The 13,170-nt window shown below is 47.8% G+C and overlaps 1 protein-coding gene across 1 annotated transcript in view; it reads left to right on the forward strand.

The window, feature by feature from the left end:
• DOCK2 (dedicator of cytokinesis 2) overlaps positions 1 to 13,170 on the forward strand; it is a 2,333,210-nt gene that overhangs the window by 253,510 nt on the left and 2,066,530 nt on the right. The window lies entirely within an intron of this gene.

The raw sequence follows: 13,170 nt of genomic DNA on the forward strand, positions 1-13,170 counted from the left end.
CCCATTGAAGGAAGACTGGAGGGAATCCCATTCTGTGCATTATGGTATGCAGGTAAGTCCATGCTATGGTGTCGAATGCTTTAGCAGCGTGTAACAATATCGCAGCTGCTTTAGTGGTGGGGTCAGGTAGTGGGACAGGGCGAAGAGCGTTCTAGTGTTGTGGGAAGTGGAATGTGTGGGAATGAATCCTGATTGATCAGACAGCACTAATCTGGTCATGAGGTGCTGCAGTCTGTTGGCCAGTATTTTTGATAGTATTTCAGTGTCAACGTTCATAAGGGAGAGGGGCCGGTAAGAATCACAGCACTCAGGGTCTTTGTCTGGTTTGAGTAGGGCTAGAATCATTGCTTCTCGTAGCGTTTGTAGGAGAATAATTTTCTCATGCGCATCTCCTAGCATTGCCACTAAGTGTGGGGCCAGCAGATCAACATACGCCTTATAAAATTCCCCCGTGAACCCGTCAGGGCCAGGTGCTTTGCTGTTAGGCAGCGCCTGGATAGTCTCTGTAATCTCCTCCACAGTGATGGGCAATGAGAGATACGCTCGCTGTGCGTCAGAAAGCCAAGCGAGTGCGATATCGTCACAGTATTGCACAATTTCCGCAGCTGTGGCCGTATCTTCCCTTGTATACAGTTTCCCATATGTGTTCATAAATGCCTGCAATATTCCCTGAGTGTCGTGCGTCAGAGTTCCCCCTGCATCCCTAACTGCCTGTATTACGGGAGGTGGTTTTTTTAGCACATATTCAGCCAAGACTGCTCCCGGTCTGCCAACCTCTCCATAGCTTCTGGCCATGCGACGTTTGGATAGGTAACGGAGTTCCTCGTCTGCGCATACTTTATACTCCGATATCGCTGTTCTGATATCCCCTAGGAGATTAGGTTTGTGCGTTTGATTATATTCCAACTCCAGGGCCTTAATCTGAGCTTCACGCTGAACGAGCTGCTGACGTAAGTCTTTTAAGATGCCTGCAGTGGTGCTGATGCAGACCCCCTAATCGAGGCCTTAAAGGCCTCCCATAGGAGTCCTAGGAGTGCCTTCACATTAAACCTCCAGCTGAACGGGGGAGGTGCATACTGTGGTAATTTTAGGGTTAGTACCACTGGGTTGTGATCAGATAGTGTTCGGGGTAAATGGAAAACCTCTACCGCCCATAACGACACGTCTAAAGATCCCAGCCAATAATCAATTCTAGACCAACTATTGTGTGCAGCTGTCGTGTGTGTGGCTTCTAGTTGGGTCGGGTGTTTCATTCTCCAAAGGTCCGTTAACCAGGCATCTAACATGATATCTCGCAGTTTGAGTAATGCACGCTTGTGTGTTTCCACCGATGTAGGTGATCTGTCCACCCTTTCATTTAATGCCAGGTTGAAATCCCCTCCCCACACGACCGGGACTTCAGGGTGTTCATTCAGTTTCTGCCATATCGTGTGATAGAAGTCAGGGTCGTCTATGTTGGGTGCATAAATATTTATAAGAGTGAGTCTTTGGCCTCGTAGCAGTCCCATCACCACGATGTATCTCCCTTCTTTATCAGAGTGGACCTGTTAAAGTTTGAAGTTTACCCCTTTACGGATCAAAATAAGTACCCCTCTTGAGTATGAGGAATATGCCGCCCGTGTACTGACTCCGCCCATCTCTGTCCTATGTGAGTTGGAGTGTGTGGATCTATATGCGTTTCCTGTAAGAAAGCTATGTCAATATGGAACCTTGTGAAGTATGCTAGTATCTGGCGTATCTTTTTCGGATTTTTAAGACCCCGTACATTCCAGGTGATCAAGCGTAATTTGTCCGACATTAGCGTGTCAGTCATTATCCGGCAGGATTACAGTCATAGTCGTGTGCAAGTGTAATGTACATGTTACATGATACAGGGATGAATCCCACGGGGGACCCATTCCATCTCTGCATGCTCTCTGGAATATGGCAGTGCATCTCAAATGCAGTAGAACAACATAACAACCCACAAATCCCCTCCTCCACCCCCCACCCACTTTAGCATCCCAATCATGCCAAAGACACTCCCCAGTGAAAACATGGACCTTATCCAAACTCTAGTAGGGGAACACCCTGTTGGGGGGTCCACCAAGGTCGCACGACTGCATCCAACATAGTGGATGTGGGCAGGTTCTCATTAATACTGCAAGTAACAATTATTCTCACTGCTCACCTCTTTGTCAAGCATATAATGCAGCTACAGGGCCGAACCACCCTAGTTTATAGTCCATATCTCCTCGCCACCAGACTGTTAATACCCCCCGCCCGTCATTCCGAGAAAATGCAAATGATCATATAGTACACAGCAGGGAATATGGGATGAGATTAACATTCAAGGATAGAAGTCCAGGGCTTTTTGCTTAGACGGATGGGAGAGTCGTACTCACTTGATAACTTTCGTCCGTGATATATCGAGCAAACACGCTCATAGTCACAGCAATGGGCAAATTGTTCCCAGCGTGTTCACACCTCACGCTGAGCCGCAGCTGTCTGCCGTTCACGTGCCCCCGCTGTTGTCCCGTCCAGTGCCTTGCGAAAACCTCACTCCTGTCGCTTAGGAGCTCAGCGTAGAAACCATTGGTAGCGTGAGGCAGCCGCCATGGGTCTTGCGAAACTCACGAGCAGCGGACACCGCGGAACTCGGGTGCACGACATAGATGACTTTAGTGTGATTAACTGGTGTTAACAGTGATTCATTCCGAGTCCTGTTGTTGTTCTGGTCTCCGTTGATCTCGACGCCTCTTCCCAAGTTTCTTAATGAAGTCTTGGGCTTCTTTCCGTGTATTACAGATCACGTGCTTACTATCTTTCGAGATCCGGAGTCGGGCAGGGTATAGCATCGCGTATTCTATTCCCAGGTCCCTCAGCTTGAGCTTTGCAGACGCAAATTCTTTACGGGCCATTTGAACATTCATTGTAAAGTCTGGGTAGAATTACAATCTGTTGCCTTGGTACTCAATGGTTTTCTTGTCTCTCGCCAGTTTCAGTATGACATCCCTGTCTCTATAATTCAGAAGGCGGGCGACTATGGGCCCTGGGGGCGCTCCTGGCTTCGGTCTTGGTGCTAGGGATCTGTGCGCCTGCTCAACTATAAATACTGTGGATAAGTGTTCAGCTCCAAATATAGGGGCAGATTTATGAGGCCGTTGCGCCTCTTTGCGACGCAATTGCATCACTTTATTTGACGCAACTGCGGCGCAAACAATGCGCCCTATTTACAACGTGACGCATCTAGGAGATGCGTCACGTTGTAAAGCACTGTGCCATAAGGAGGCATTCCTGCGCAGGGGGGGCGTTTCTGCACAGGAACGCCTCCTGAAAGTGGCTGAGTGAAATCTATGAGATTTCACTCAGTCACTTTCAGGGAAATGCTGCGTCAATACCCTGCGCCTGCTTGAAGCAGGCGTAGGTCTTGACGCAGCATTGTGCAGATGGTGTACCCCCGAGCCTTGCTGGAGCTGCGTCGCGCTTGCAACGCACCTCCAGCAATGCGCCACATTTCCAGCACAGATGCGTCACGCATCTGTGCTGTTTTTGCACCATGGGTGGCGGAGCTGTGGCTCACTGTGGCGCACGTTAACTGGCGCATCCCTGGGGATGCGCCAGTTAACATAAATCTGCCCCATAGTCTTTTTCAATTCTTCCACGTAGGTTTCCTTCTTACCAGTGTTTGCCGACTCTGGAAGGCCCGCGATTCGGACGTTGTTTCGTCTAGACCTCGCTTCTATGTCCTCTGACTTGTTTTTGATGACTTCTAGGAGTCTGTCCATCTCAGAGCATTTCTGTGTTGTAGTATGAGATTCATTTTCCACTACCGACAGGCGGGTTTTGGCCTCTTCAAGTCGTTCCCCATGTTTATCGAGTTTCGCCGCCATATTGTCCACTCGTTGTGAGATTGTATCTAGCTTCCCGTGCACATTGTGTAGACTTTTCTGTATGGCTTTGAGAACTTGTCCCATTCTGTTAGGTGGTGATGTCTCGTTGTCTCCTTCAGTGTCCGAGTGGGAAGTCGCGCCTTTAACTGGCTTTTTCGCAGGAAAAGCCAGAGTGGATTGTAGTTTCTCCGGTTTGCCCATGGTGGTCGAGTTGCAGTGTCTCCACGACTATGTATGTGGCAGTAGCGTTCGTACTTTCTGCCTCACACACCTTGATATCGCAGTTTGAGCCCCGGTAAAGGCACGAAGAAGTACCTGGAGTGCACTTGGTCGCAGTTGTCGCACCCCCCCTGGGGCGCGCAGAGATTTATTGCAGTGTAGGTCGGTGGGTTCGGACGGCACGTTAGCGGGCTCACCTCAGCGGTGTTTTTTGAGTGCACTGTCGGTTGGTCTTGAGGGAATGGTCCTCACCTACGTGACAAGCTCTACACTCTGGGGCGGGTCTGGGGACAAAGCCTCCGGTGGACAGCAGTGTACTCGTTCTCAGCAGGCGGCCGATATGGCATAACTAGTATCGGACAGGAGCTGTGCTCTATTGGGTGTCATGAGCAGCACACAACTCACTGCGTTTTTCCGGTGTTCGCTTGCATTCACGCAGCAGGTGGTGGATTTATTACCGCAGCCCTCCCGATCAGCTGCACAATATTCCGTCGTATCCACTGGAGGTGCTAGCAACCGTTATAGTCCCCACAATTGCACCTTTTCGCAACTGTCCGCGTTACGTGCCATGGGCGCCGCCATTTTGAAATCAGCGTTCGCACCATTTTAGCTTTGCACCGGTGTTCAATTTGCGGTTCGTTTCAGGGCTCAACTAGTGCATGAATCTCGGGTTTACCTCGCAGCCAGTCGCATATCCAGACCATATCTTGAGCAGTTCTGCAGGTAACATTACCGGCAGAGGCAAGGGATCGTTCGCCTCACAGTCCGGGCGCCCCCATCTTGGTGAAGGTGAGCTCACAGTCCCGTATTAGATTTTGCCGAGTTTCAGAGTCATGAGATCTCTCACAGCTTATCCTTTTCGCCTCCCGGGTGCCCGCGGTTTTCCGACATCAGGAGGTTGATTTATGGGTCGTTTTCACACTTTTTGTCCGCAACATTTTGCCGACTGTACAGTCTGGCCGGCGGAGCCGTCTCACAAGGCAGCCATACCGCTGTGCGCCCTCTAGTGCCCCCCCTCTTTCAACATATACTCTGATGCTGTGCTTTTCGCCTGGGCCTCCTCCTTTTTCTTTGCCCACCTGGATTTCCATGTTTCTAAATCACCCCATTTTTGCAATATTGATAACAACTCTTTAATTTGCACTTTCCTTCCTGACACATTCATATTTTCCAAATCTTTATCAGAAAATTCAGCTCGGTAAGGTTTTTGTAATACGTTTGATTTACAAATATTGATTCCCATTTCAAGTGCCATATTCATTAATTTCTCATGAAATACCCTGGTGTTTCGTGTGATACTTCAACATATAAACAACAATTTATCTTCGCTGAATGTGTTCAATCTTTCTAAACCCACATTTCTTGCCATCATTTCTTCTAATTCGACCCTTAATTTGAATATATCCAATGCTTTTGGTTGCGATTTTGTCTTATCAATTTCTCGGGTCCATTTCTCTAATTCTTCTGGGGTAACTACTGTTGTATTTACTGTACCTGTTGGTGTTTCCATTCACACTTCTCTAGAGCTTCCGGGAGTACTTTTCCTAACTGAGCTCTTTTCAGGTTCTCTTATAGGTAAATCCATAAGGGAAATTACCGACTCACATTCACTTGCTTGATCATCCACAATTAATGTCTCCTTTTTTGGCTGTACTACAGGTGTAGTTGGAACAGGAGGTTTAGGACTAGACTACTTATCTCCATACAAAGGAACAACAGGACCAATGAATTGTTAGGGCTTCAGGACTCGTATTTGATTGGGAAATTTTCTGAATTAATTCACTTATTTGTTTATTTAAGGCTTCTCGTTCCCTGTCCTGTAACACTTTTTTTAATGTAGTCTCATGTACTACTTGCGGAACCAAAGGTGGTTTCACGAACGATGCACTAGGATTAAATGTACTTGGCCCCTCATTAGAAGGTGGCGGATTTTTCATTAACAAATCCTCCAAGTAATCATCTTCTGAATTATCGCTAATCTTTAGATTTCTTGTTTTCTCAGTACTTTTACTTCCCATTTGTTCTTCTAAAGTTCGGACAGGATATAATCCTTCCACTAACGTTGATTGTCTCCATCGTTTCATTTGCTTATCTCTTGTCTCTTTAGGAAATCTAGGATAGAATTTACTCCAATTTCTGTCACTTCTGGGTCTATCTCGTTCAAAAGCCTCAGTTTCCCATTCTTCTAATGCTTCGTACTGGGTCAATCTAGGTCTAGGATCTAATTCATTAATGCGTGTCCTCAAATTATATAAAACTCTACCATTAAAGGTACCATTTTCTGGAAATGCTAAAACACCATCTTCTTTTTTGTATTCCATCCAGTTTTCTAACCATACACAAGTGTGATAGCCCCTTTCAACCATCATGTATGATGCGGGCGTATTTGATGGTGGAATAATAATCCCTTCTCTAGTTTTAATTGGTTTATATTTCTTAAAGAAATTTTTGACTTTTTTAATTAACGACATTTTTCTTTTGTCTCCGTACATGATGTGAGGTCTTCCTCTTATACGTTGTTCTTGTGGAAAACCTAAGTACCTCCTAATGGGTCTATTTCCTATTATTGCTGGGTCTAAATGCCACATGTAATTTTATGCTGCTTTTAATTTGCAAAAGACCCTCGATTTGTTTACTATTAGACTTCCAATACCAACACGTTTCTTATTTTTCAATGACCAATTAAAACTTTGAATTCAAATAAATTCAACCAATGGTTGCGCAGCTTTTCTCGTGAGAAAAGTTTCTCACGCTCCTGCACTCACCCCTTCTTTACAATATTACCTCAGCAACACACCAGCTGTCTCAACCAATACCAGCGCAGCTCTAAGTGACGTCAGCGCAGCTCCGCAACTGACTCTCTCCTTTGCAAGATAATACGAAAATTATTTCTTTTCACTTTTGTTAGGCTTATTTATTGTGCGCACAGCTGCTCCAGCGAAGGAGCGTCCTGGCGCCCGACAAGGTAGCGACACAACATAACTGGACAGAGTAAAGGAAAGAGCTAAGGGAACAAAAAAGTTTTTACAGCTCGGCGAAAGGAGAGCAAGTCCCTATGGGCACGAATTTCAGGGGGAAGGGAGTGCCACAGAACCGCAGCGCATACTTGAAAGGATCGACCGCCAGCTCGGGAGCATTTGAAGCGGGGAACAACCGCAAGTTCAAGGTCAGAGGAGCGTAAGGCCCGGACCGGGACATAGCGGGATAGGAAGTTAGAGAGAATCAGAGCAGGAGAACCCTTAAGGATTTTATAAGCTACACAGAGGACCTTGAACTGAATCCTTCGCGCGATTGGGAGCCAATGCAGGGCGCGCAGAGTATTGGTTGTGGGGCAGAATCTGGGTAGGCCCACAACAGCTCGAGCCGCTGCATTCTGTACGCTCTGTAGGCGAGTGATTTCAGCCTGATTTAGCCCCACTAAAAGGGAATGTAGAATTTCATTAATTTACAAACGTAAAAACATGCACCACTGTGTCTGAGTGACTAAATTCAAAGGAAAGATAATTTTTCACCCACTGCGAGTAAATCCCTTCCGTTTACTCTTCAAACACTACGAGTAGATCTCTTCCGCCAACCCTTCACACAAGCATTAGAGAACCTGTTACTCCCTCAGGCTTACCCTTTCTAGGTGATATAAGGCCAAGGTTTTACTAGCGAACCCCTTTGCTGTCAATCAAGCTCAGAAGAACCTGCTACTTCTTCAGTGTGACCCTTTCTAGGTGATATCGCACCAAAGTTTTGCCAGCGAACTCTTTACTATCAATTATTCACACATTCTTTCAGAAAATCCCTAAAACAGTGATTCCGGTTGTACCTAACCATGCACTTACTTCCTCAAACAAGTGACCTCAACTACAGAGTGGCTTCTATTAACCACCTGTTATTCTGCCCCCGGAGTTTCCAAACAAACATAAAACATGTACGAATAGGTTTGGTTAATACATACAATTAATACAATCAATAATCAATGTGATTTCAAATACGCAAAAATATTTCAATAATAATAATAATAATAATAAAGGATTTTGTAGAGCGCTCAGTAACGCCATCACGGCGTGTCCCCGCGCTAGTGGAGAAGAAGCAAACAGACCTCGGAGGAGACCCCCTCCCCAGAGCCTTACAGTATGTACAAGTAGGTTTTCAGCAGAGAACGAAATGATCCCTCTCTGCTCTCTAGTCTAAGAGCTAGCGGGAGTTTGTTCCAATTTTGGGCGGCCAGTAATGTGAAGGAACGCCCTCCCGTTCTGGATCTCTTTATCCGCGGAACCGCCAGCAGCCCCGTACCACCCGAGCGAAGGGCCCTGGACGGCTCGTATCTGCAGACTAGGTCCCGAAGATAGGCAGGGGCCCTTAGCCAGACAATCCGGTGGCACATAACCAAGCATTTGAACAAAACACGCTTCTTTATGGGGAGCCAGTGGAGGGCGTCCAGCGCCTTCTGTGAGTTGGCTCTCCTTGGCCTCCTCAGCACCAGGCGAGCAGCCGCATTCTGGATGACCTGCAGACGGGCCATACTCCTCTCGGTGGTACCAAGGAACAAAACGTTCCCATAGTCCAACCGAGAGGTGACCAAAGCCTGCGTCATCGTCCTTCTGGCAGTCAAGGGGAGAAGATCCAGTGTCTTATTCAGAACCTTCAGAACCCCGAAGTATTTCCCCACAAGGCGTCTAATGTGACCCTCATAGGACAGCGTGGGGTTTACCCACACTCCTAGGTTTTTTGCTTCCTCACACGGTACAGGGGTAGCGCCCAGGCAAGATGGCCACCAATCAGCTGACCAGCTACTGCTCTTTCCGCCCACCACTAAAACCTCAGTTTTAGACCCATTAAGTTTTAAACAATGGGCATCCATCCAGTCAGCCAAGGCCTACATGCAGGCCTTAAAATTGGAGGATGTTCCTGTGGGGTTCTGGGACAGCGAGATAAGCAGTTGGGTGTCGTCGGCGTAGGACACCAACTCCACCCCAAACGTTTGGACAAGCTTGGCCAGGGAGGCCATATAAAGATTGAAGAGTGTAGGGCTCAAAGCTGAGCCCTGTGGCACTCCCTGGTCCAGCGGCACCTCGGAGGAGCGGCAGGACCCCTGTTGAACTTGAAAGCAGCGCCCCGTCAGGAACGACTGCACCCCAGCCTCGTTTAGACACTGTAGCAAGATGGAGTGAGCTACAGTGTCAAACGCTGCGCTGAGTTCGAGCATTATTAAGGCCATGGTGTGCCCGGCATCCGCTCCAGCTCTGAGGGTCTCCGTGGCCCGCAAAAGAGCTGTCTCCGTCAAGAAGCCCGCCCGAATGCCCGATTGGGAGGGGTGAAGAATATTAACTCTCTCAAGATGCTCAACAAATTGAGAATTCACCACTTTTTCTGCGACTTTGGCCAAATTTGGAAGCAACGATATGGGCCCTAAGTTCTCCAACACTTCTAGGCTAACGTTGGGCTTTTTCCTAATAGGCAGCACAACCGCCCTCTTCCAGTCCCCCGGGAGCTGTTGAGTGGAGAAAGACGTCTGCAGTACATGCCTGATGTAAGGTTCAAGCACTGACAGACCGCCAATCACCACTCTGGGAGGAGCAGGATCAAGGGGAGAGCCTGATCTGACGCTGCGGCAGATCCTGGTTAAGCTCTCAGTATGAGGAACTGTGAACAGTTGTAATGTGGCGCACGTATCGATGGGTATCATCGCAGCCCTAAATTCTGGGCCACTTACGGGTTGTTTGGAAAAAGAGGCATAGATGTTCTTTACCTTCCCAGAAAAGAAGTCAGCTAACCTGTTGCATTCTGCAACAGAATCTACTATTGGGGCATTGGAGCTAGATACCAAGGATATCTCCTTAAAGATTTTAAATAGCTCTCTAGACGAGCTCTCTGCTTCCTCTATCCGGGACTGATAGTGTTTTGCTTTCGCCCTGCGTACTGCGCATTGATATCTTTTCTGCGCTGAACTGTAGCAACTCTTGCCCTGCGAGCACGGATTCCTCCGCCAGCTCCGTTCAAGTTTTTTGCATTCCGATTTAATTAGCTGTAACTCCTGGGTAAACCAAGGGGCAGTTCGCTGTCTGCCACCTTTCGTCTCGTAACTGCTACGGGGAGCCAGCGAGTCCAAGGCAGTTAGAATGAGTTCATTGAATTCAGTATTTGCCCTGTCACTGTCCCTGCCCACGGGTGGACCCACCCTCTGTATGAGCAAGTTAAAAGCCTCTTGAGAGAACTGCTTCCATTTCCGTTGGGGAAAATTACTATTGTCATTACTAACTGTCTTCTGGGGTAGATAACAGAATTGAAGTGGCACTAGATAGTGGTCCGACCAGGGAAGTGGTTGAGGTGTCAGCACTTTTACCCCATCCCTGCTGGCAAACACAGGGTCCGGACAATGGCCTAGCTCATGAGTAGCGGCTTCACTTCGCAGATCAAGTTGCAGCTCTTGAAGAACTTGTCGCATGTCAACCGCATCTTTCAGAAGGGGGTCTTCTAAATGTATATTTAAATTACCCAGCACCATCAATTTGCTGTGTCTGATGGCAAGATGGGTGACCCCTTCCAGCAGGCTAAGTCTAAAATTCCCCATAGCTCCCGGGGGCCTGTAAATTAGAATGTCAGATATGGATTCACGACGGCCGATCTTAATGTTAAACTCTCCCACCTCACAGTTATCCACCTTAATCGGGAGCAGGGAGCATTCAACTGGGTTTTTTACAATAATGGCAATGCCCCCACCTATCCCTCCCCCCCTATCGATTCTAGTGAGGATATATCCCGGTGGGACAGTACTAAGGATGTCAGGATCTGAATGCTCACCCAGCGATGTCTCCGTTAGGAAAAGTATATCAAGCTCCTCATCTAATAGGAGGTCCCATAGTTGGACACAATGCTTACTTAGCGACCTACAATTTAGCAGGCCGCCTTTGAGTGTCACACCGTCCGTGAAAGCAGGCACAACATTCCTGCCTTTAAATGAGCAATGAGGGCAGGTTCGCAACTCAAGTGCCTCCATGGAGTGGCTGCAAAAGATGGAAGGGAAAGGGCGAAAGCCCAGCCGCATACTCCTGCTATAATAATGTGGCTGGGGGGGAAACAAGCCAGGGGTCATGGCCCCTGGTCCCGGCCGGCCGCGGACGGGCTTGGCTTAGGCGCGGCTTTGGCGCGCATCCGGCGCGGCCGCTGCGCCAGCCCTCTGCGCCGTCTGGACGTAATGCACATTATATAAGGTGAGAGGAGGGTGGGAGGCCGGCGCGACTAGAGCGTTCCCCCAGCCTCACCTAAGATGGCGCCCACCGCCGCCGAATACCAATTCAGCAAACGGCTGGGCGAGGCAGGAAAGAAGAAATAAGCGTGAGTAGGGTGTCAGTGTACCTGCATTAACAATTCCCAAATATCACACTGTAAAAAGCCCCAAATATAAAAGCACGATTGGTTTTAAAAAAGCTCCTAAAATGCTTTTGCAAGGTCTTTCCCCCAAGGTACTGTCTGACAACAAGCTCGCAGCCCTAGTCGCCCTCGCTAGGGAGAGCTTCGTAAAGGCAACGCGGTCACCGAAAAGCCAGGCTAAATACTCAGGGAGGGTGGGAGGCCGTCGCGACTAGAGCGCTCCCCCAGCCTCACCTAAGATAGCGCCCACCGCCGCCGAATACAGATTCAGAAAACGGCTGGGCGAGGCAGGAAAGAAGAAATAAGCGTGAGTAGGGTGTCAGTGTACCTGCATTAACAATTCCCAAATATCACACTGTAAAAAGCCCCAAATATAAAAGTAACCAACTAACTATAACTAACTACCTATCTTAACTAAACCCTACCCTTACCTCCACTACCAAAATAAACTGATAGAGCGCGGGCTCACCTGCCCGAGATTTTACCATACTCACCTGGGCCCATAAATCAACATACATACTTTGAACAGTAAAACTATGCTTAATCAATTTCCTTTAACCATATAGGACCTATACCATTTGACTTACCAATCTAAGTCACCGGTACCTAAAGTCCTAAGGGATCAAGGGTGTTAGCATAATAGGCAGTAAATAAACATTTGCACTCAGTTACAATTGGGTAGGCGTGCGCGGAAAAAACAAAGTCCAATAGCTAGCAGGTTGTTTTTACTTGAGTGTCTTTATTTTAAATTCAATATCTAAAAAAGAACTTTAAAATCCAGCCAACGCGTTTTGTTCTCCATCAGAGAACTTCATCAGGGCTGAATCAATACAGAAACCAAAATTATTATCACGAAAGACAAGAATACATTTAAAAAGAGGAATCCAAAAGGAAGAAACAAAAAAGAACATAAAAACATATAATCCCAATCACAACATTGATATCTCAATTAACAATTATACACAAAGAAGAAAAACAAATACAAGGACCAAGTTTGTCTTCAGATTATTTCTCAAAACTACCAATAAATACATATATAGATACACATGAATAATCACAAAGCACAACATAATAGACAATTGCATATGGCATAGAAAACGAGGCCAGTGTTAAAAAGGGGGTTCGCAAATTCCAATGTATCAAACTCATATGAGGTTTCATGATTTTGCCAAACTCTTGTTTATACAACTGTAGCTTATGAGTGGGAGAACATTGCTATATGATTTTATCATAAACTAGCAGCCCGTTCCGACCTGCCTGCCCCGACATCCCCGCCTGCCCCGACATGGGTCCCCTTACCTCAGCCGCCGCTCCTCCCGCCTGTCCGTTGTTCGCACCACCGCTGGCCTGTCCGCTGCTCCACATGTCACCGCTCCTCCCCCGCGCCATGTCCGCCGCTCCCTTACCTCAGCCGCCTCTCCTCCAGCCTGTCCGCTGCTCGCACCGCCGCTGGCCTGTCTGCTGCTCCTCACGTCACCGCTCCTCCCCGCGCCATGTCCGCTGCTCCTCGTCACGCTCCTAGACTCCGCTCATCCCCGCGCTCCTGACGTGAGCACTCACGTCAGGCCGGCGCTACTTCGGAGGGACTACTTTTTTTTACTGTATATTTTTTCAATAACCATCTACACACCCTGACGATTCCAACGGTGTATCGGGTGTGTGGATTGGTGCTGTGGTTCCCGAGTTTACCCGCCTCAAAGGCTGAAAGTTCGTCCTT

Source organism: Lissotriton vulgaris, chromosome 7, assembly GCF_964263255.1.
Source record: "Lissotriton vulgaris chromosome 7, aLisVul1.2, whole genome shotgun sequence".
NCBI lineage: Eukaryota > Metazoa > Chordata > Amphibia > Caudata > Salamandridae > Lissotriton > Lissotriton vulgaris.